The sequence below is a fragment of the Aegilops tauschii genome, chromosome 5, assembly GCF_002575655.3.
Source record: "Aegilops tauschii subsp. strangulata cultivar AL8/78 chromosome 5, Aet v6.0, whole genome shotgun sequence".
NCBI lineage: Eukaryota > Viridiplantae > Streptophyta > Magnoliopsida > Poales > Poaceae > Aegilops > Aegilops tauschii.
In genome coordinates, this window is record NC_053039.3 from 28,348,338 (window position 1) to 28,371,523 (window position 23,186).

The 23,186-nt window shown below is 45.7% G+C and overlaps 1 long non-coding RNA gene and 1 other non-coding gene across 3 annotated transcripts; one reads left to right on the forward strand and one right to left on the reverse strand.

Annotated features, from left to right (window-relative positions):
* The first annotated feature begins 11,792 nt into the window (after positions 1–11,792).
* Positions 11,793–14,397, forward strand: LOC123493838 (uncharacterized). The gene is made up of 4 exons (XR_006663225.2): positions 11,793–12,008; positions 13,108–13,197; positions 13,272–13,346; positions 13,430–14,397. It is a non-coding gene; the product is annotated as an uncharacterized lncRNA (long non-coding RNA).
* Positions 14,398–19,065: 4,668 nt separating this feature from the next.
* LOC109785823 (uncharacterized) lies at positions 19,066–21,179 on the reverse strand. 2 transcript variants are annotated; one of them, XR_002238176.4, is made up of 5 exons: positions 21,044–21,179; positions 20,680–20,928; positions 20,403–20,446; positions 19,993–20,279; positions 19,066–19,908 (listed from the first exon to the last, which is right to left on the reverse strand). It is a non-coding gene; the product is annotated as an uncharacterized protein (transcript). The 2 variants fall into 2 exon arrangements; XR_012183960.1 differs by lacking the exon at positions 20,403–20,446.
* Between the last annotated feature and the right edge of the window lie 2,007 nt (positions 21,180–23,186).

The window sequence follows — 23,186 nt, forward strand, 5'->3', positions numbered from 1 at the left end:
GCTTTGTCGAACGGCATGGCTTTGATTGCCATGAACACTTCCTCTTCCGTAAACGGCTCCTCCAACCTGGAGAGATCGAGTGATGGAAGATCCAAATTATCTAGGTTGATAGTGCATGTTCTTGGTGTTGTTGTCCCGAAAAGCTCCTGGAAATACTCATCCACCACCTCAGCAATCTTTTCCTGCCCTGTGTACACAGATCCCTGATGTTGTAGAGTCACAATTGTATTCCTCCTCTGCCTGTGCCTTACATGCCGCTGGAAATAAGCTGTATTCGCATCCCCGACCTTCAGGTCCAGCAACCTGGAACGCTGCCTTGCCATGGTGCGCTCGAGGGAGCAGAGCCAAGCAGCTTTCTCTTGAGCAACTTGCAGAGGTTGTACTCTTGGAGCGAGAGCGTCCGAGATTCCATGGCCACATCTAGTCTTGCAATGATCTCCATGGCAATGGCAAGTTGTAGGCGTATGTTCCCAATCCGGCGATCATTCCAGCTTTGTAATGCTTTCGCGGTGGCATGCAGTTTGTCGTCGAGTACCAAGAAGGGATTTCCTTGGGATGAGACAGATTGCCACGCCTGTTGAACCACCTCCATAAACCCCTCCGCCTTGGGCCAGAAACACTCAAACTTGAATCTTCTTCCCACTTCAAAGTCCGCGTCTAGACCCACCAATAGTGGGCAGTGATCGGATGTTGCTGATCCAAGTGCAGATAGCATGCTTCTCGGGTAGATATCCTCCCACGTGTTAGTAACAAAAACATGGTCGATCTTCTCCATCGTCGGGTCCCGACGCTCATTGGTCCACGTATATCTTCGACCATTTAGGTACAACTCCTTTAGCTCAAGTCTATTGAGCATCGAGCGAAACCGAGCCATCATCCGCCTGTTTATCGTGACCTTGTTGTTGTCCTCGGGGTTGACAAGTAAGTTGAAATCTCCTAAAAGTGCCCACAGTCCCGCGTGTAAATCACGGACATCTCTTATTTCCTGCATAAACTCCACCTTCTCGTTCTCCCCTTGCGGTCCGTACACGCCCGTTAACCACCATAGCGGTGCCCCTTCTTGCTTGACCAGGACAGTGAGTGTGTTTGCCGTGATGTGCCTATTGGTGATTGACACCACCAGCGGATCCCAAGCTATGAGAACTCCACCCCTAGTGCCATGCGCCGGAACGTAAAAGAAGTGATCAAATCTATTGCCAAGACATTGTCGTACAACCTCATCAGTCACTACTTCCATCTTTGTCTCCTGGAAACACACAATATCCACTTTGGCTGCCACAACAACTTGATAGATAGCCGTACGACGCGCTGGGGAGTTTAATCCCCGCACATTCCACACCAGAATTTTGGGTGGTTGTGTTGCCGTGACACGATGCCCACGCGTATCCACCTAGGACGGGGCTTCTGCCCGACGGCCACGACATCTTCGTCTCCTTGCAGTGGTAGGATCGACGCATCCCAGCCAAAAAGAGGTAGGATCGCTTGAATGTGGGAGTCTACAAGTGGCTTGTCGAAGAGCCGTGCATAGGCTTGAAGTGCCTCGTCGCTGATCTGATCTCCTTCGTTCGCCAGGCATAGCTTCTTTATTATGGCCGCTTGCTGTTTTGATGCCTTGGAGCCCCGCCCTCCTTTTGCCAACCGTACGCTTCTCCTTGCTGTCGTAACTGCAGCCCTTTTCTGGCGTGGCCTTCGCTGCTTGGTTGTCACGTTGCGAGTTGCCGGCTGTGCCAGGAGAGGTGAGACGTCCTGCCGCAACTCAGAGCAAAAGATCTGGACTCGTCTTTGCGGGGTTTGCATTTGGCCCTCTGAAACCTCCTGTCCCTCCTGCTGTTCCGAAAGGCTCACGAGAAACCATCCAGAATTGGGCGTGCATGGAGATGTCCCATCCCCATGCAGAGTGGGCCCCATCTCCCTTGTCCTATCCTCTGCCTGATCCACCGAGCCCTTCAATAGGCAAGTGTCGAAGCTCATCGTATCTTCCTCGTTTGGCGTGAGATCCTGACCAACTGATGCCTCCAGCTGGCTCTGGGGCAGTTGCAGGTCCCACGACCCCACCCTAACCGTGGGGGAATCCCCAGGCCAAGCAGTCTGGGCCTCGCATGGGGTGACCAGTTGGGATGGGCGCGTCGCTTCCTCCCGCTGGCCATCCAAATCTGCGGGCCCCACTAGCTGCTCCTCGGCCTGCCCCTCTGGCTGGACCGGGAAACTTCTACCCTGCTGTCTCGTACCGCCTTGCCGGACACGCTCCCCAACCATGAGCTGTCACGCTCCACTGCATGGCCTACCACGCTTGGCTCCGATAGGCCATCTCCATCATCCATGAGATCACTAGGAGACTGGCCCGCTGCATGGCCCGCCACACTTTCCGTACCTGATCCACTGAGCTCACCCACGATGAGGATCACGCCAGCACCACCGCTTGAATCCACCGCTGAGCAGTCAAACCTGCTTTGTTGACCATCCAGCTCCTGGGCGCCGCCCTGAGCCGCCGGCAATGGGGCCGACGCCGACGAGGACGCACCCGGAGAGGCCCCAGGCAGGGGGCGTGGTGCATGAGGCCAGGCCGGATGCCCCGAGATGCCCTATCCTGACCACCATGGTTATCATCACCCGACGACGGCGACGGCGGCGGCGGCGGTGGCGGCGGCTTCGCACCGGCAAAGTCGCCCACCCGAATAGCGCTGCCTTCCTGGGTAATACGCACCGGGTACCACAAGGCATCCCCGCCATTTGCGGCGGCTAGAACGAGCTCACCGCGACTACCCTGTTCCTCGACGACTAGGATGCGCTTGGGCGGGATGCGGGCTGGATCATCCGTCCTCAACCAGACCTTGAAACCTGCCATGTCATTTCTAGACGCCGTCGAAGACGCCACCTTGACCACAATGCCCAAGCCATGGAGAAGCACCTCCGCCGTTCGCTTCGTCCACGCATTTGCGGGCACTCCCCAGAGCGCCAACGGCACCAGGAACGGCATGGAAATTGCAGTCGCCCCAGCGCGGCGAGACCACGGTGCGAACACGAGGTCGAACTCCGGCGTCCCTGCGCGCCCGCGCCCGAGCATCATGTTCCTTAGCTACACAGAACGACAGAGGACAAGGAAATGCCGCGGGTAGTACTCCCTGATTGACATATCTTGGGGCAGAAACTCTAGCTCTCCAACAATGGCGGCCGCGGCCGAAGCCAGGTCGGCGGCCTGACGAGAACCCACCACAGTGACAAGCACCGCTCCTTCCAGCTCCACCTCCATGGCCTGAAGATCAGGTCCCATCCCAAGGAACACGCAATCCACCTGGGGCTCCACCTCAACATCCGGCACTGCCAGCGACGCGCCCTGCTCAAACGGAACCGAAAAGCCGGGCCCCGCGCCGCTCCACGCCGATTCCGCGCGGACGACCTGGCTCCACGAGACCCCAAGACGGACCACACCAGCGGGCGGCGGTCCCGGCGGCGGAGGTGGCAACCGCGCCGGAGAGGAGGGGCGAGCAGCCGCAGCAGGCGCCGCCAAGGGAGGGGAGGGGGGCAGCTCGGGTGACCGGTGACGGAGAGCCGGCGGGGGCGGCAGGGTGCCACCGGAGAGGAGCTGCGCGGACGCCGGCGCTGGCTTGCGCAGTCCCGCGAGATGTGGCCTTCACCACCACACCGCACACAAAGCGGCGGCCTTGTGCACATGGCGGAGATGTGCCGGCTGTCCCCGCGGTTGTATCAGCAGCCGACGAGCTCAGCCGGGATGCGGCCCCTCGGAGGCCGCGAGAAGGGCAGGATATTCGGCCATCTGCCCGGAGGAGAGCGCCTCGCCGCCTCGGCCGGACGGCGTCTGGGCAGATCCGTCGGGCGGCGGCCGTCCCTGGCCTGCCAGCCGCCCGCCGGCGCATCACGCACCGCGGGAGGAACACCGCGCACGATGGGCCCATGCGCCGTGCCGATGACATCTGGGACCAGGACCATGGAGCGCAGGGGCAGCCTGGCCGGCGCGGCGGGCGCACCAGAGGGCGACGAGGAACCCGAGGAAGCCGCCGAGAGCGAGACCCAGGAGGCCATGGTGGACGCCGAGTCCGGAGTGAACGCCGGCGGATTTGGGTGGGCGCCGGGGCCAGAGTGGCCGCCGGTGCAGGCTCGGGGGAGGGGCTCGGGCTCGGGACGATTGTTTTCTTGTTAACAGGCTTGGCATGGCCGAGTTGACGGAAGTTACCTACATGACCCTTTACCACCTGAGCTATTCGCAGTTCTTTTGGTGGACGACACTATTTGTCCAATGTAACGTACATGATTGGCTGATTGGCAGCTTCACCACATCAACCACCTTATCCGTCATGGCCGTCTCCAACAATTCTTGATAGTTGATCTCACCAACATCTTGGGTGCTTCTGGTGCTCTGCACCAAAAGCATGTCGTGGTACCGCATGTATGGCAGCACTGCCTCCCATGCTGACAGCTTCATGACGAGGTAATGGCAGGAGCACGGCGGCATGGTCCCTTGGCTTTTTAAATAAATATTCACCGGGGAGGGAGAGACCCCAAGTGTGGCATGGTCCCTTGGCTTCGCGGCCCCACGGTAACCTGAATCATTATCAGTTTTGCTAAGTCTCAGTCAACTAAGACTTAACGAACTCTCAATCAATGTTATATTCGTGAGATCTTATATTGAGATTCGTGTAAAAAAATATCTCTTTTGCATGTTAGGTCACTTGACTGATAATTGGTTAAATCTTAATCGACTAAGACCTAGCCACACCCAATCATTATATGTATATCAACTGGGCAGACCCCAAGTGTTTACAGTAGCGAGGAAAAAGGCCAAAGGTAGAGGAGCTCCGAGGAGAAACAACAGAGGAACAAGGGGGAGGACAATCAGGGGCGGAGCACAAAGGCGTGCAACCAAACATCGACATGCTCTTGCTGGCTGCATTTGAAGTTTTGAACCGGCCACGCTAGAGCACCACATTGCCCTAGCAAGCCTTCAGCATGGCAGCCAGAGTGGCACTAGTGTAGAACAGGGCAGTATCACCGGTTCGTAAGGTCCTTTAGTGTCGGTTCTGTAACCGGTACTAAAGGGTGGGGACTAAAGGTCCCTCCCCCCTTTTAGTACCGGTTCAACACGGACCGCCACTAAAGGGCCACCACGTAGCACGAGCCAGCGCCGGGGGCGGGGAGACCTTAACACCAACCGGTACTAAAAGGTTTGGGGGTTTTGTTTTATTTTTTATTTTTGCTTTAGTTTTGTGTTTTCCATTTAATTTAGAGATTGTTTTTACATTATAATGAGTTATTAAATCACTAGGTGAAAGAACCGCGGATTAGTTTTAAGTTGATGGATCCTCTAAGTGATCAAGTAATATGGATTATTGATAATCCATATTACTTGATCACTTACCTAGGATCCATCTAGTTGAAACTAATCCGCGGTTCTTTCATAAATGATATAATAACTCATCATCATCATCATATTAATATAAAAACGCTTGCATCATATCATCACCAACAACACTAGCTAATAATCATCATAGTCATTACCACTATTTAATCATCATAGTCATTACCGCTACACCACCAACACTAGTTTAAAGAAGAAACATTCACTTGTACCAGAAGCAAAGATCATCGAGTTCAACATGGTCATGAGATTATAAGTGTTCATAAGACCACAAAAGCAAATCACTTTGAGATAGATTAAGTTTAGGACGAAGAACACGAACATGAGAGGGCAAGTACTAATAGCAGGAACTAGCTATCACTCCTACTGCTCTCTCTCTCAGGTAAAATAGCATAGAACATGTGTAGCTCTCCTGATTCATCATATTGGAGCATGCAGATGAACCTGTCTCCTAATCGTGGGCTGCGCTTCTGATTGCTGCCCCCTAGTACTTCTCTGCGATCGTTCACAATTTTGCTCCAGTCTTTCAATATTAAGCATTCCTCGGTTTTGAAAATCCTGAATGCACTCATGTGCGATGTAGGATGTCTTGGCCGTAAGCTAACCATTGGTATGTGACCTTTAGTCTCGATCCACTGAGGCACAACTATCATCAAACGTCCCTGTTGAAGAACATCAGATAGTAACATACTTAGCAATGAAGTTTAGCTTGAAAAATAATGTATGCAAAAGATGCATTGAGGACAAATAGTAAAAAGCTTACCATCTTTCCTAAATAGATGTGACCGTAGTTCAATACGAACACTATTGGCCGCACGTTTTGAGTACTAAGATTTTCAAATCCAGGAAAATAATTTGTCTTGACAGCATTAAGATCCTCAAGCCATGAAACATAATGACTTATCTCCTCACAGTTTAGTTCAGCCCCGGGACAGTGGACGGTCCTGTCTACCAAGCGCCAGACATGTTTGCTTGAATGGAAATAAGCTGTCAATAGAAATTAGTTGTCAATTATTTTTGAATAAACAATATCGAAGACCATACTCGGTCTTCAAGTAAACTCTCTTTACCTCCATAGTTTTCTTAGGACTGAAACCTATTTTATCCAAAACAAAAATTCTTGCATGGCAGGGGACACGCTAGTAGAATAGTAAAAAATTAAAATTATAAGTTGAAGCAAATGAAGTATAAGTAATGCTTAATTACGAAAAAAGACTTGTCGTTGTGATTTACTATATCCACTTCGAAGGTCTCATCCAGCTTGATGCTGAAGCGCCTATCATCAACTAGAAAATTTCTATCGCACAGGCCGCGCTCGTCTTCGCAGTATTCGCACATACCGAAATCTTTTTCGTCGTCAGACATTTCCTATGTTCATAGTTGAAACATTAATTGATAAACACTTAATAGTTTTATTTTTTTGCGAATCACTTACTAGTTCTATTAATTCAACTAATTCAACTAGTTCTTTTAATTCAACTAATTCAACTAAGCACTTGCTAAAAATAAACTAGTTCTATTATTATTTTTACTAAAAATGAAGTAGCTAGTTCTATATAGTAAAATTTTAATTAGATGATTAAATCTCATATACCTAAATTTAATATATCTAATTCATCTATAACTAAAAGTATAAAAAAAACTAACTCATCTAACATTAATATGAAGCTAATTCATCTAACATTTGACATTAACATCTAACATTTCTATCTAATTCATCTAACATTTGACATTGATATCTAACATATATATATATATATATATATATATATATATATATATATATATATATATATATATATATATATATATATAGATTGACTATTCGTCACCCTGGGTGAGGGATAGTTATTCTTCGCCCCCTCTATTTTACAATCAATGCACCGTAATTTTACATTCCTTAAGTTTTGTCTTATTTCCGACATAAAAAGAGACCGTAAGAAAATGTATAATCATCGTAAAAAATATTTTATGTTATGTAAAATTACAAACGTAAAAACGATAGTGTAAAATACACATAAACTGCAAATTTTCTTATCTTATGATCTATATTTTTATTTTCTTATGCCAAATTTTACGTAGTGAATCAATAAAAATGTAACTATTTGAATTCCAAACATAATTTAATTATGAAATGATCATAAGATTACCTCAGGTGAAGAATAACTTATTCTGCACCCTGGGTGATGAATAGCAAAACTATATATATATATATATATATATATATATATATATATATATATATATATATATATATAACAATTGACATTAATATAACATTTATATATACTAAAAATATATAATACCAAAAAACAGAAAACAAAAAATAATTAAGAAAAAATTGTCTCTGTGTGTGTATTGTGTGTGTCCTGTGTGTGTGTGTGTGAGGGCCGGCGCGGTAGTGGGCGGTCTTACAGCGGGGCGACGGCCGGCGATGCGAGGCGACGGGGGGCGGCGACGGGCTGGGGCGGCGACGTATGGGGATGGGCGCGCGCGGTGACGGGACTGGCGTGTGCGACGGCGGCGGCGACGGGGACGGGGACGGGCGCGCGCGGCGACGGGACGGGCGCATGCGACGGGGGCGGCGACAGGGACGGGGACGGCGACGGGGACTGGCGCGGCGGCGACGGGGACGGGCGTGATGACGAAGCAGATAAAGAAGAAACTAACTAAATTTTTAGTAACTGCTATATATATAGGAGGGGCCTTTAGTACAGGTTGGTGTGCTATATATATAGGAGGGGCCTTTAGTACCGGTTGGATCCACGAACCGGTACTAAAGGTCTGTTTTGGCCAGGCCAAGCGGCGCGAAGCGTAGGCCTTTAGTACCGGTTGGTGGCTCCAACCGGTACTAAACCCCCTTTAGTACCGGTTGGAGCCACCAACCAGTACTAAAGGTGGTGCGCTGCCACCCGCGGTGCACAAAGTTTAGTCCCACCTCGCTAGTCGAGAAGCGTCCGCACTGGTTTATAATCCCCAGTGCGGTAGCTCTCTCGAGCTCCTCTCTATAGCAGGCTTCTGGGCCTAACTTTGCCGCGCTGCCCTGTGGGCCTGCTGGCCTTACGGGCCTGCAACCTGGCCCAAGGCTAAGCAGGTCCACTGGGCAGCGCGCAAAGTTGTTTTTTATGTAGTTTTTTTTTCTTTTCTGCATTATTTATTTTCTTTTATTTATTTGTGAGTTGTTTTGCTGTATTTAGAGTTTCTTTGTGAATAATTTTGCTTTAGGTACAAAAAAATACAAACTTTCTGTTAGTGCTAGTTGTTTTCAAATTTGAATAGTTTAAATTTGAATTATTTGAAATTTGAGTGAATCACTAGTTTGTGAATAACTTAACTTTAAAATAGATTTTTCAGTGATTCTTTTTTCTTATGTTTAATATTCGTGTGTTTTATCATTATATTCAAATTGGTAATACGTAGTGCTTTTCAATATCAGGGTCATTTAGCTCAAAACAAATCAGTAAATGCATAAAAACTAGCAAATAATATCAGAAAGGATTGAAAGTTGATGACGTGGCTTTGAATGGTGCATACTGAACGCACAAAAAGTCTAGAGTTGTAATAAATTTAAAAAAATGAAGTGCCTTCGTAATAGATGAGTTTTCGTCCGAAACCCTGATACTTCAAAAGAGATTGTCCAGTTTGTACACGAAGTGCATCCTGTTTTTGCCGTAACCCTCTCTACTTTTTTGCACATGCTATGTGGATGAAATGATGATACCATGTCAAGTTTCAACCTTTTCAGAGTTCATTTGTAATGCTTTTCAATTTCAGGGTCATTTATCTCAAAACAAATCAGTAAATGCATGAAAAATAATAAATGAAGGCAGAAAGGGTTCAAGTTGATGATGTGGCTTTGAATGGTGCATATTGAATGCACAAAAAGTCTGGAGTTGTAATAAGTTTAAAAAATGAAGTGCCTTTGTAACAGATGAGTTTTCGTCCGAAACCCTGATACTTCGAAAGAGATTGTCCAGTTTGTACACGAAGTGCATCTAGTTTTTGCCGTAACCCTCTCTACTTTTTTGCACATGCTATGTGGGTGAAATGATGATACCATGTCAACTTTCAGCCTTTTCAGAGTTCATTTGTAGTGCTTTCCAATTTCAGGGTCATTTAGCTCAAAAAATCAGTAAATGCATGAACAATTGCAAATGGAGGCAGAAATGGTTGAAAGTTGATGATGTGACTTTGGATGGTGCATACTGAACGCACAAAAAGTCTGGAGTTCTAATAAGTTTAAGAAAATAAAATGCCTTTGTAACAGATGAGTTTTCGTCTGAAACCGTGATTCTTCGAAACAGATTGTCCAGTTTGTACACGAAGTGCATCCAGTTTTTGCCGTAACCCTCTCAACTTTTTAGCACATACTATGTGGGTTAAATGATGATATCATGCCAAGTTTCAAATTTTTCAGAGTTCATTTGTAGTGCTTTTCAATTTCAGGGTTATTTAGCTCTAAACAAATCATTAAATGCATGAAAAATAGCAAATGAAGGCAGAAAGGGTTGAAAGTTGATGACGTGGCTTTGAATGGTGCATAATGAACGCACAAAAAGTCTGGAGTTGTAATAAGTTTTAAAAAATGAAGTGCCTTCGTTAACAGATGAGTTTTCGTCCGAAACCCTGATACTTCGAAACAGATTGTCCAGTTTGTACACGAAGTGCATCCAGTTTTTGCCGTAACCCTCTCTACTTTTTTGCACATGCTATGTGGGTTAAATGATGATATCATGCCAAGTTTCAAATTTTTCAGAGTTCATTTGTAGTGCTTTTCAATTTCAGGGTCATTTAGCTCTAAACAAATCATTAAATGCATGAAAAATAGCAAATGAAGGCAGAAAGGGTTGAAAGTTGATGACGTGGCTTTCAATGGTGCATAATGAAAGCACAAAAAGTCTGGAGTTGTAATAAGTTTAAAAAAATGAAGTGCCTTCGTTAACAGATGAGTTTTCGTCCGAAACCCTGATACTTCGAAAGAGATTGTCCAGTTTGTACACGAAGTGCATCCAGCTTTGCCGTAACCCTCTCTACTTTTTTGCACATGCTATGTGGGTGAAATGATGACACCATGCCAAGTTTCAACCTTTTCAGAGTTCATTTGTAGTGCTTTTCAATTTTAGGGTTATTTAGCTCAAAACAAATCAGTAAATGCATGAAAAATAGCAAATCAAGGCAGAAAAGTGTTGAACATTGATGATGTGGCTTTCAATGGTGTATAATGAATGCACAAAAAGCCCGGAGTTAAAATAAGTTATTAAAAATGAAAGAGGGCGCAATGCTCACCCGCACGTTGCTTAGCTTCAGGCCTTGAGAAACTACACATAGCTCCGTGCAGTCTACACCATTTCCTCAAGGCCTGAAGCTAAGCAACGTGCAGGTGAGCATTGTGCCTCTCCTTCATCGTCTCTGCACTCAGGGCTTATAAACCGCTGCGAGTCCCTCTCACTTGGCGAGGTGGGACTAAAAAACCGTTGCAGAAAGAATCAACTAAAAAACTCTAGTACCGGTTTGTGGCATGAACCGGTACTAAAGGTTCTGTTGGGGCCCCATCCTGAAAACAGCCTGCCACCACCTCCTTAGTACCGGTTCACCGGTACTAAAGGTTCGCCACGAACCGGTACTAATGAGCGCCGCCCGCCTAGCCGTTGGAACCGGCACTAATGGTCACATTAGTGCCGGTTCAGTTACAAACCGGGACTAATATAATGTGCTTCACATTAGGCCCTTTTTCTACTAGTGTGGGCGAGCCCTCCCGGAAGATGACGACATTCCTTGGCTTCCATGGGTCCCAGCAGCAGAGCAACGTAAAGGCGTCCGGCGAGGCATCCCGGATCGCCGGAGAGACATCAAAGAGATGGAGGTTGCGAACCGCCGCGCCGTCGATGGGCAGGCGCAAGGTGCCCCAGAACGCGCGCGAAAAGGGATACCTGAAGATGAGGTGGTCAGCAGTCTCCAGCGCGGCGTCACACACGGGGACACGCGGCAGCGAGCACCACTAGCCTCGACGATGGTTTTCTTCAGCAGGACGTTGCGGGTGTGAATCCGAGACAGGGGAGGAGCCAGGCAAAGAATCTGACCCTCGAGGGCGCCGGCGAGCCCCACAGGAAGGCCGCGTTCTCCGCATGCACGCCACCGAACCGAGACAGTTTGCACGCTTTGCTTGACGCAAAACCAACATGCCCGACACGACAGAGCACATGCCACTGGGGGAAAATATCCTGTGTTCCGAAGGATTCCGTGCTCCGGCTGCACCCTTAACATCTGGAACGTTGGGGACAGAATAAAGGGACAAGATGGAACCCGAACGCCCCACCCTTCAGTTTTTGCAAAAATCACCTCAGCTAAGTACAGAATAGGCGTAACCTTCTCCAACCTGTGCTGCCCCAATCTTGGGCGAACACGAACAAAATAGAGCTCCGGCGGCGGACCTCGCCGTGTGCTGTGTTGCGCCCTCACTGTGGTCCGACGTACAGAGGAAAGCCCGCCCCATCCCCGCACCTCCGTTCTCCACCTCCGCGCCACCCTCCAACCCACCCCCTCACTACACCTGGCGCCTACCTCCGCCATCCGCCGGCGGCTAGATCCGCCGTTCGCCGATGCCGGAGAAGAGAAATCAAGCCATCAGGTTCAGGTATCCTTTTGGATGTTACAGACCTGTGTTTTTATTTGTGTATTTCGGTTCTAATCCATCACCCCTTTATGCTGATTGTGTTAGATGTAGCTAATCTTATTTGAGTAAAATGTGGTGATCTCTCTCTGTATCAGGACGCAGGCAATAATCACTAAAATAACTTGCTATATTGTGCTTCGACTACATATTCGATAAATTGCAAATAGAAAAATGTCTGCAACTTATGGCCTGAGATGAATTTGAAGTAATTTTAACTGGGTTTGAAGTAAAATGTCAGCAATTTACGTATAGAAAAAATGTCAGCAACTTAGAATATTTAGTTTTGTGTGTGATGTTGATGAAGCACGTAGAACTTGTACAAATTAATGGAGGTTAATAGTAGCAAGTCCATGCACATCTAGTCAGGTCATTTGTATGTGGTTGAATCGTTGGTTATATTGTAGAATCAATCATGCTGACACAACCAAGAGAGAAAATGCAGTATGGATAAGCAAGATAGTTTTCATTAGAAGGAAAGGAAACAATAAGAAAAGACAAGCTAGATGCAACATAATCCATATTTCTGCAAGTTTTGGTTCAGATTCCTTTCATTTTGTTCATGTTCATCCTAATCCTATAGTGGATGAAGACTGAATAGTCCAAAAAATATAAGCTACTGCCTGAACATTTATGTTTGTTTGTTCTGAAATCAATGGATGCAAGCAATCATACAACGGTTAGTTTCATTCATCCTCTGCTACTATCTCTCTCTCAAGGACCGACCAGCATTCCAGTTAGGATGGAGTTAGTAACCGGCATATAAGCAATGAATTTGCACTTAATTAACTAAAAGGAGCCAATTAAGCAGTGCATGAGATGGTTTTGGCGGTCGTTGGGTCCATGGAAGTGGACAAAGAACTCGTGCGGGGAAATATATGCTGGTGTACTCAGGAATGTTCTTCATTAGCACCATTTTTTCTCTTTTTCTTTAGTACATCTAAATGTTGCATTAGACATTTTCTTTCTTCGCTAAGCCTGTGACTTACTTTTTAGACCTCATTGACAAGCTAATTAGGTGCACCTGCATGTAGTGTCTTACACTTTTTGCTGCGTCGAGCAGGGAATGATGGAGTCAATGACTAGTATTGCTCCACGTGTCAGGTCAACTATAGCGATTGGACTTGAAGATGATGCCAACAATTTTTCCTTGGTATTTCTTTGTCATATTACTCATGTTTCATCTGTGCGTGTCACACTTGACTTAAGTTCAAACAACATTGCTAGGTCCAAACGAGATTCGGCATACATGATGAAGATTGTTACAGCACATCGAAAAGAACAAGTAGCCTACCCGCATGAGTAAGTTTATTACTTAGTGATTTCATTTACTAGTTTAATGGGTTTCAGTTCTGGAGCTAATCCATTGTGTTATACTTACGCAGGGGTCAACTTACGAGCCAGAATATGATGACAGCCTACAACCCTCAATTGGAATGCGATTTGATAGCTGGGAGGCAGGTTTGACATTCTATAGAATGTATGCTCATGAGGTTGGCTTCTCTGTACGCATATGGACACAACACAAAGGAGAGGGCGGTGTAATAATCTGGAAGAACTTTGTTTGCGCAAGACAAGGTTGGAGGAAGAAAAAATCAGTGGATCTAGGTCAAGTTACTCAAGAAGTGGAGAGAAAAAAGGCTAAAAGAAATATCAAGATAAGCAGATGCGGTTGTGAGGCTATGATGGGATTGAAGAGGCAAGATGACAACAAGTACGTGGTCGTCCAATTTGTTCAATCGCACACCCACCAACTTGTCTCCCCAAGTAAGAGGCATCTCATCAGGTCAAATAAAGAGGTAACTAGTGATTTGAGAAACAAATTATTTACATGCAGTAAGGCATTTCTTGGCACTTCAAAAACTTTTCGCTTGCTTAGCATAGAGAAGGGTGGGCCAGAAAATATTGGTTGCACAGAACGTGACTTACAAAACTGTCACCTTGATTTAAAGGCAGCGATTACGGGGGCAGATGGACAACTTATAGTAGATATAATGGAAAATAAAAAAAGGCCAATCCAGCATTCTACTTTGATTACCAGGTAGATGAGAACAATAAACTGACAAATATTTTATGGGCAGATAGCATATGTAGAAAGAACTATTCATTATTTGGTGACTTTGCATCCTTTGACTCTACATATCGGTTTAACAAGTATGACCTGGTATTTGCCCCTTTTACTGGAGTTAACCATCACAAATCTTGTGTTACATTCGGTGCTGCATTTTTGTCAAATGAGAAGATTGCATCATACAAATAGTTATTTCAGACTTTCTTGAAAGTGATGTGTGGGGTTGCACCAAAACTAATCATAACCGACGAGGATCAAAGCATGAGAAGAGGAATAGAAAATATATTTTTCCAAACACAAAGTATCGACTTTGTATGTGGCATATTCTGATGAAACTCCCTGAAAAGGTTGGACCCATCTTGAGAGACAATGAATATTTTAAACCACGGGGATCAGAGACTCCAGATGAGTTTGAATCACGGTGGTCCTCAATAATTTCTGAGTTTGGCCTAGAGGATCATGAATGGTTGAAAGAGAAGTATGGTTTACGTGAATAATGGATTCCAGCATACTTTATGGAGTTCTCCCTTGGTGGAATATTGCGTACATCATCTAGATCTGAGAGTGAGAATGCATTTTTTCGACACTTCACTAACCGAAAGCTTGCCTTGATTGAGTTTTGGGTAAGATTTGAAACCGCTTTGGAAGAGCAACGACAAAAGGAGTTGCAAGAGGATAATTGTGCACTTCATACCTTGCCAGTACTCGAGACTTACTGGGGAATTGAGGCTCATGCCAAAGAAGTGTGTACTCACAATATTTTTGTTGGTTTCCAACGTGAGGTGGTGGCTGCTAGGGATCGTCATCATGTCAAAACCATTTAGCAGGTTGGTGATGTCCAAACCATGAGCATTGGTGACCTTAGTGGAAGGATAAGAACAGTCCACTTCAACATTAATACAAAGGCTGCACAATGTACATGTCGAATGTTTGAATCATTGGGCATCCTTTTCTCTCACATCATTGTTGTCTTAAAGAATGATGGGTGTAATGAAATTCCTAGCCAATATGTGCTGCATAGGTGGACTAAAATGGCTGCACGACATCTTTGCTATGATGCCAATGGACATGAGCTGGAAGGGTCATCTACTTCTCTTTCACCTACCATCAAGAAATTGTACTCACAAACATGCTCGCAGTTCAGCTTGGCATTACATGAAGCTAAACATTGTGAGGACAAGATGGAATACTTAAACAAAGTTGTTGCTGATGCTTTTGCACACTTGAGGCAGACAGTGCCACTTGATGAACAAAGTAAAGTTCAAGAGTTTGAATCCTTTATTGGAAGGACATCCCCAAGCATCATCAATATTCATCCTCCTGATATCGCAAATACAAAGGACAGTGGCAAGAGATTGAAGAGGGGTTCAGAGGAGATCATTAACAAAAGGAAAAAGGTCAATTAACCATAATTTAAATAGTATATCTTCTATCATGTTTTCATAATATGATTTCCTTCTTGTTTGCAGAGCAAGTAGCATCCAAGAAGGTTCAACATCAACATATTATTCTACTTAACGAGGCAAACATGACAGGGGTATTTATATTTTGCTCCTCATCGGTTAGAACATGTTTAGTATATTTGCAAACCTTTGACTTTTACTTGTTTAATATTTTGCAGCACAACCCACCCAAGGGAGCGGACAACCTTTACTTCGTGTTAAATAATGGATGAAAAATGTGTTTGTTAATGTGATATATGGACCTAGTTCAAGTACACCATGATGAATCTGGCGCAATATATGTGTACCTACTAATCTTCTATACATTGCTTGTAACTGCTGGCTGCAACTCTAGTTATGTGCATGTGGATTAATGTGTATTGTTATGAATGTCGTTCACAAAGCATTCAAACTGTCGTACTATGAGCTATGAAATGTTGAGATGGTTGTTGATGTGTTGCCTTCTAAGTTCAAAAAGGCGTTTAACGCACCTGATGTTCTGGTCTTTGCATCTTTGGTGCGGGATTTATGAATCCAAATCTTGGTTCATGGACTTACTAGTTCTTTATTTTCTTAGAACTAGCTTTACCTTCTCAAATAAACTTGCTGAATGAGGTTCATGTAATGCACTTCGTATGTAAAACATGATTCTCTTTGTACCATGGAGTTGTTGTCGTATTTATCCGTGTTGGATGAATGCATCATCATGAGACAACAAGCAACAGAGGTACATGATGTCTTTGTTGATTCTGTTCCAGAACTGGGGTGGCACAGCTTTTGAAGATATTGTATTAAACCTTGGTCATTCTGTATCTATATGGGGGGCTTTCTGCAAATTTGACAAGATGAGTCCTCCACACTCCATCCTGTACCTAGATTTTCAATCCGACAGTTGTGCAGCACACGGTACAGCCGGAGCGCTATGTTCTCAGGCCACTGGCTGTCGTGCAGGCAGTGTCATTGTTTCGCGCCCAATGAGCGCCAGCAGCACCACGCGTTCACGGGCGGCGGCCGCATGGAACGCATGGAGAAAGCATGCGTGAATATCTGGAATATCTTTGTGGAGGTCTGGTCTCTGCTGCAGGCATTACCAAGAGCGAGCTTTACATATGACGAAATTAAACAAGCTTCGACTCTTGGAGACTCTGGCTCTTTATTTATCGCGGGCGAGGGTCACCGGTCTTGTAATAAACTGAATAAAAACACCGAGTTAGCATCATGAAACAGTGAGACAAATTAGGAAACGCTGGGAAAAAAAGAACACAATGCAGTTTGACACTTTCTAAACACACAACGCATTGTATATTTATAACTGATGAAATGACACCAAGTAGTTTAAAATTTTGCTAAAATGCCATGGTTGCATATTTTAGTACTCCCTCCATTTCAGTTTACAAGTCCTGCGCGTATACCTAGGTTGTCAATTCTATCACTGTAATATAAACTATATAACACAAAAATTATACCGTTTGAAAATAGAATATCTGAAGTTTATATTGGTATATTTTTTGTAATATATGACTTGTATTAGGTTGGTCAAATTGACGACCTAGAAGTACGCGCACGTCCTGTAAACTAGAGAAAGGGAGTAGTGTTTACCTTAATAAACAACTAAACTGGATGTGAATAGTGCAGTCCAAAACGGGACAGGAAGAAGTTCGTCCGTTCGTGACGGTTCGGTTCGTTTCCCGCGACTTCTGTGGCAACTCCACAGCGACCAGTGTCGGCAGCTCTTGCCGTCAATCTTCAGACTCAAATCCACCGAATCTCTAAGATTCCAACGCGTTGTGCTGGTCCGGCGAAGCATCAACGAGATCCAAGCAAGATCTTCACGCCCCTGACTAGCTCTCTCCATCCCAAGCCAACTCCCTCTCGTCCGAAGCCCTTGATTCAAGGCACCGCAGGAGCCACTCTAGTTTCTTGCAGCGGTGGCGGGGCGATTATCGGTGTTTGGTGTGGCGACACAAGCCCAGAATCTCCAGCTAGGCGGGGTTGCCATGGGCGACAGGACGGCCCCTGTTTTGGACTGGGTAGACGAGAAACTGTAGAGTTTGAAGCTGTCAGATGCAGAAAAGAGAAGCATAAAGATTGGAAGGAAACACACCTGCTCATCGACGGTGGGAAAGCTCCGGGCTGTGGGTAAGCTCTTCTCTGAAAGACCAGCTAAAGCAGAATATTTAGGAAGAACGTTAGGCAGCATCTGGAGCCCTTTCACTGGAGTGGATTGTAAGGATTTGAATAGGAATCGATTCCTTTTCTCGTTCCATGAAGAAGATAGTAAAAGGAAGGCTTTAAATAATGGACCGTGGTCGTTTAATAAGGAGTTATTAGTGATGGAAGATTTTATGCCAAGCAAAACAATTGATGAGTATGAATATAAGACTATCCCCATATGGGTTAGAGCATATGGTATTCCTTTGGGAATGATGAACACAGAGGTAGGGAGTCTGGTGGGAGAACAAATTGGAGAGGTCTTGGATATAGACATGGATGATAATGGAAATGCCATGGGTAAATTCATGAGAATCAAACTCCGGATGGATATAACAGTCCCAATAATGAGGCTCACCACTTTAGAAATCGAGGAGGATGAGGAGGAACATGCTTAGACATATGAAGAAATGATGGGAGTCGACGAGAAAGAGAACAAGGAAAAGAAAGAGGGAAAAGATGGAATATTCGTTTCTGAGCTCGAGCTCAGATACTCCCGAAATCCACACCACAAGATTGCATGCAGATCTGTGCTCTGCTCTGTATTTATAGATCGTATATCCTTTTATTTAAGACAGCACAGTCGCGCATTGAATGCGACCACACGTCGCGCTGTTCACGCGGACCAGGTACACCTTACACGGCTCAGAAACTTTTTATGAGCCCGCCTGAGCCGTTCACGCGGACGGACTCACAAACGAGGCCGTCTTAAATGCATCTCCCCACACCCTCAACTGCACCAAACCATACCCCAAAAATATCAACACCCCCGTTTGTTCTTACTCACTTTGCATTCTGCTGCCATGTCTGCCTTCTCTTCATCCTTCCTCCCCGTCCCGTCAGACTTCCTCCACCCTTTCATTCCCTACCAATTCGTTTAGACAATAGCAAACTTTCTCACCCGAGTCTCCAATCCGCCGCCAGAGCCACCACCTTCGGATCTCATCGTCGTGCCATTACAAGCAACGCTAGCTTATAATGGTTTGAATGTTGAACAATGGTGGAAGGCAGCAGGCGAGCTGCCGGACGGTATACTCTTATACTGCTTTGAGGGATGACATCCTGTGAACTACTCCTTCTACCAGTTTAAATTTTGAATCTACCTGGGTGAACAGCCTCCCAATCACCGGGCAAGCAAACTGTTGTATCCTGCATGCTATCCAAGTATCAGCACCAACCACATTCAGCATGCAAGTCCATGATCTGAACCTAAGACTTAAAACACTATCTTTTTGGTGGCGACCACAAATATGATTCAGGGACGAGCTGGAACTATGCCAACAGGACAAAGCAGTAGTTCTAACGATCAATTATCCAAATTTAGTAACAAAGAACGTGTCACTCCAGTGTTACATCGTGTAAGACGCCTCTGATATCCGAGGAACAAGCGTGGAGCAATTCTCTCTGAAACACACACTAGAAAATCCTCAAAAGAACTACAATACAGCTAATGCAGAGTAGAAATTAAACATTCAAAACTCATTTCTCAGCAGCACTGAGTGGCCTCGTGCAACTGTTCTGGCGGCGCCCTTCCATAACGCAGTTTTCGCACTCCCCTGGTTTCCGTGGTTTCTTGGGAACATCCCCTCTTTCTGGGCTGATAGGTGATAGTACACTTGTGCCCCTTGTGCTGACAGATGCTGCAAAACTTATGCTTACTCAGGCCCTCGTATGGCGCCTTCTCCCTGCTATTTGTCAGACTGTCGACCCGTCTATGTTTTTCTGGAGCTGCTAGATGCATTCACACTAACAGAGTGCCCACCACTATTGCATTGGTCAGGCCCGTTGCCCCCAACAAACACAGCCTCCCATTTCCAGGAAATCTACCACTGCCCAAACTTGCCATAAGGTCCTCAAAGCCCGAACCATCCCTCTTCTGTGCTAAAGGTGCGCCACTCACCAACAAAGCTTCCAGGCCAGCAAACGTGTGCTCGAATGATTCTGCACTAGCATCGCCCATCTGTTCAACTTCCATGGCTTTCTGGTATAGCATCGAGCTCCTGCAAGTGAAGGATAAGTTCACTGAATGGTCCTTCTGGTCATGCACCAGATGTTGAAGAAGTATGTCCCTCGCGTCCGTGTTCCACCGCTTGAGTATGTGTTTCACAGGGATTTCCTCCAGATGAAGTATATCCATCACCTGTGCATTAGAATATGTTTACATTCCTTGTCAAGAAATTCATTTTCTTCACACAAGAAGAAATATTTTGTGAAGGTAATTTACCCTTAAAACATGGCTGCATAGCATCCCAGTATGCTCGAAATGGCCACATTCACATATAAACTCTGATTGATCTTCATTTATGTTCACCTCACACTCCACTCTGCTCCATTTATCTCTTTTGGCTGCATTGTTGTGTGTTGCAACATATTTCCTCATCTTCTCTACTTCCTTCACATTGTACGACATCCCTTCAATCAGCAGGCGACCAAACTCCTCAAACATAGCTCTAGACTAACTTTACTTGCATGATGCTCTGTCCCCAAATTCGTCCTCCTGACAGCTCCACCCTATCATAACATTTTTCAGTTTTTGGTTAGTAGGTGAATCATGTAATCAAATGACTGCCATTTTAATGAATTGTACATGCTTTCATGTCAGGCATGAAAATGTATGGAACAAAACATACTTACCAGCATCTCTTCCTACAAACATAATTTACATTCATCCAGTTAATCTGCAACACTAATAATTTGTCAAAAGATGATGAACGTGATCCTGACTTTAAAAGAAGGCACCTCTATTGCAAGGGCTGCAATGCCACGACTTACTATTTAGATATGATAAAAAATTTACTAATGATTTTTGCAAAAGCAAACCAATTTTTTGGCAAAACGCTGCGCAGAAGAGACGAAGATGTAGTCACAGTTGAACAATTACAGGACAAGAATGGGAGGTTTGGGTGCAGACCTTTTCGTCCATCTATGTGCCTCCAGATTAACTCGGTCAGTCGACTGCGCTGACCGAGATGCATCCGGATGCCGGCGGACACCAACTCCTTCTCTACCAGTCCCATCGCCGCCGAGCTGCTGAGCTCACTCAGACCCATCATTCGAGTCTTCAGGAACGGCAAGGCCAGCTCCATTGTTGGACAAGAAGACCATAGGAACCGGATCTGGCTGCCCAATGTTGTTGGCGTACTCCTCTCGCAATGGGAACCTGCAAGAAGACAGCAATGGCCGCCACCAAGTTCTGTTCGTCAGGTTTCTTCCATCAGTTGGACCGGCTGCAGAACAAATCACAATAAAGTTCATCCAGATCTGCCGGAACTAACCTGTCATCGACGTCGAGCAGGAAATTCAGCCCAGAACCCTCCATTTTTTTCGCGTGGCCGCCGGTGCAGCACGAGCGCCGCCGCCAAGACCTACTCAGAACGGGGACACCTTATCTGATCCCTGGCTCGGCTGGGCTTCTAACGATCTGGACCAGGGACCAAAGTTATCGTGCGCAAACGCCGTCGGACCCATACGTTCTGGGCCCACCAAAGAGCAACTGTTTCATACAGTATTCCACCGTATGCCCCTTTTTTCCCTCTCGCTGTCAGGCGCCCCAGAGCGAATTATGTGGATCCCGAGCAGGAACGGACGCCACAGATTTCAGGATCCCTGAAAAGATAAGCTTATCACACATAAATACGAGCATCTCCCAGATTTTTGTTATAATTGTGGCATCATAAGTCATAAGGAGAGGACGTGCCCAAACAGAACCGAGAGAGAGGGAGGGAGACAATTTGGTCCATGGTTGCATGCGACGATTTTTAGGGGGAGCTCCAATGAAGAGAAAGTTAGGAGCTCAAAAGACAGACGGGATTTCTGGTTAACAAACAGTACCGGTAGCTGTGGCAGCAAGCAGGGAAGTGATAGCCCATCTTGGAGGGAAAATGCATCATTAGGTAGGGATGAGGATAGACCAAGAAAAGGTGAGGAGAATGAAATAGCATGTCCCTTGAAAACAGACCAAGAAAACAAAGTTGGGTCTGCTGAAGTAAGGAAGTTGTCCTTTGAGGATAAAACACATGTACCAGGGACAAAGTGTAAACATGTAGAATCTGGCATGGAGTCTAAAAATACAACTACCGCTGAAACGGTTCTGATGCTACAAGCTAAAGAGACTACTAATAATAAATCTTTGGTAGTGGAGAATTTACATGAAGACAAGGGGAGGCAACAGAAGGAAGATGAAGGCTCAAACAAGGGTGATACGTCCATTTTGCATCATGCTTTTATATCGATATTTATTGCATTATGGGCCGTTATTACACGTTATGTCACAATACTTATGCCGTTGGGTTCTACACTCTTACTTATCGAAAGGACTACGATAGATCCCCTATACTTGTGGGTCATCAAGACTCTTTTCTGGCGCCGTTGCCGGGGAGTGAAGCGCCTTTGGTAAGGAAAAATTTATATAGTGTGCTGAAATTTACTGTCACTTGTTACTACGGAAAACAATCCTTTGAGGGGCTTGTTTGGGGTATCTTCACCTCGTCCGGAACCACAATTAGCTACCCCTTGATACGTCTCCATCGTATCTACTTTTCCAAACACTTTTCCCCTTGTTTTGGACTCTAACTTGCATGATTTGAATGGAACTAACCCGGACTGACGTTGTTTTCAGCAGAATTGCCATGGTGTTATTTATGTGCAGAAACAAAAGTTCTCGGAATGACCTGAAACTTCACGGAGATTATTGTTGGAAATAATAAAAATACTGGCGAAAGAATCAAGGCCAGGGGGCCCACACCCTTTCCACGAGGGTGGGGGTGCGCCCCCCTGCCTCGTGGGCCCCCTGGAGCTCCACCGACCTCAACTCCAACTCTATATATTCACGTTCGGGGAGAAAAAATCATAGAGAAAGATTCATCACGTTTTACGATACGGAGCCGCCGCCAAGCTCTAAACTCTCTCGGGAGGGCTGATCTAGAGTCCGTTCGGGGCTCCGGAGAGGGGAATCCGTCACCGTCGTCATCATCAACCATCCTCCATCACCAATTTCATGATGCTCACCGCCGTGCGTGAGTAATTCCATCGTAGGCTTGCTGGACGGTGATGGGTTGGATGAGATTTATCATGTAATCGAGTTAGTTTTGTTAGGGTTTGATCCCTAGTATCCACTATGTTATGAGATTTCAGATCTGAACCTATTTTGTTTTCATGAATACATGTGAGTTCTTGATCCTATCTTGCAAGTCTATAGTCACCTACTATGTGTTATGATCCGGCAACCCCGAAGTGACAATAATCGGGACCACTCCCGGTGATGACCGTAGTTTGAGGAGTTCATGTATTCACTATGTGTTAATGCTTTGGTCCGGTACTCTATTAAAAGGAGGCCTTAATATCCCTTAGTTTCCGCTAGGACCCCGCTGCCACGGGAGGGTAGGACAAAAGAAGGAGAAAGGCATTTAGGCACCGCAA